Source organism: Zingiber officinale, chromosome 2A (assembly GCF_018446385.1).
Source record: "Zingiber officinale cultivar Zhangliang chromosome 2A, Zo_v1.1, whole genome shotgun sequence".
NCBI classification, from domain to species: Eukaryota; Viridiplantae; Streptophyta; class Magnoliopsida; order Zingiberales; family Zingiberaceae; genus Zingiber; species Zingiber officinale.
In genome coordinates this window covers 112,268,511-112,270,266 of record NC_055988.1, presented here as the reverse complement: position 1 = coordinate 112,270,266, position 1,756 = coordinate 112,268,511, and the positions used below count along the sequence as shown (strand labels likewise).

General features: G+C 36.8%; 1 non-coding gene across 1 annotated transcript; it reads right to left on the bottom strand.

The window, feature by feature from the left end:
• Positions 1–284: 284 nt before the first annotated feature.
• LOC122044635 lies at positions 285–390 on the bottom strand. The gene has a single exon (XR_006129666.1). It is a non-coding gene; the product is annotated as a small nucleolar RNA R71 (small nucleolar RNA).
• Positions 391–1,756: the final 1,366 nt, after the last annotated feature.

Sequence of the window (1,756 nt, the reverse complement as noted above, 5' to 3'; positions counted from 1 at the left end):
AGTAAAAAGTTTCCAACTAGACCCAGAGTTAATTTTCATGATACAAGGTCACAAATTTGGAGGAGAAGTATCAGAAAATCCTTATCTGCATCTTGAAACATTTTTAGAGATTTATGATATGGTGAAATGTGAAGGAGTGTCAGTTTGATTGATAGCATTTCCTTTAAGTATCAAGGATAAATCAAGGACTTGGTTATATTCTATCCATCCTCAAAGCATCACAAGTTGGGAACAATTGGAGAAGCAATTTTTGAATCATTTTTTCCCTCCAAGCAGAACAGTGTATATGAGGAATTGCATAATAAATTTTGCTCAGGCATATGGAGAATCATTATTTGAAGCATGGGATAGATTTAAAAGTCTTCAAAGACAGTGTCCTCATCATGGTTTTCAAAAATGGTTGATTTTGCACATATTCTATGGGGAAATTTCTTTCTAAGCAAGAGTTTATTGGATTCATCAGCTGAAGGTTCTTTTATGGACAAAAGTGTAGATGAAGCATATATGTTGATTGATCAAGTGACATTGAACCTCCAAGAATGGTCGAATATAAGTTGGATGGAATCTCCCCCAAACATTCAAGGAGTGCAAGCCATAAATGCTATAGAGCCTGTCAAACAAATTGTAACTCATCGATCTATGAGTTTTGAAAATCACAAGTCACAGAATGGGGAGTTCAAACATTTAGGGGCAAAGATTGAAAGTATTGTTTCAAATTAGTTTACAGAAGATCCCCCTCCTTTGCAGACAAGATCTAGTGAAAAGTGTGATGATGTTGGGTTGAGAATTGAAAAAAATCATGAAGAACTTCTGAAGAAGGACATGTTTAGAATTGAGGAGAAGAACAATAGAAGACCACATGAACTCAGTTCCATTATTCCAGGAGGTTCACAAATGCCACAAGTACCTTTCCCTCAACGATTAATCATATAAGCAAGTTGAATCTCCTCCACAAGCTAAAAGGGAATATGGTAAATTAGAAGTACCTTTCCCAAGACCTTCACTAAGGGTTCCTTTTCCACAAAGGTTAGTGGGAGTCAATGAGAACTATGACTTTAAAAAATTCTGTGACATTGGTAAGGTTGAGTGCAGATTTTTGAATTTGTATAAAGATGAAGACTCTTTAGATGAGGATTGTGAAGATAAAGCAGTGGTAAATAAGTTTTCATGTCACGCCCCGGAGGAGTCCCTGTCCGAAGAAATTTTGACAGCATCTCCCCTGTACGGCAGACAATCTGAAATTTTATTACATCACCATATACCTCAGCCACATGCGGCTGGAATAATAACAATAATAAACAAACAATAACACAGACATCCACGCAGTTTATATCAATTTCAGCCTCTGGCTGACATAACCACGCAGTTAAATAGTAATGATAAGAAGACTCAAAATCCACCCTACTCAACTACACCCATAAAGCTCAAAACTGATATCCTACTCCACTACACTCATAAAACACAAATCACAACGAACTTACCTCTTTTGCCCTCTAGGCAGGTATGTAGTAAAAACAAATCCAAATAAAACTCATAGGCAAAAAGAATCCATACAAGATCCAATTGTATCAACACAAACAAATCCAAACATAGTCTAAAACAAGAAAGACTAAAAGACAAATAACCATCCTCACAGACTGCATGGGGACTAGCGACTGAAACTCCTCCAGACAGCATCAACCTGAAAAATAGCAACGGAGGAGGGTGTGAGTCCAACACTCAGCAGGTAACAACTGATATACATAGTAAGGAAATA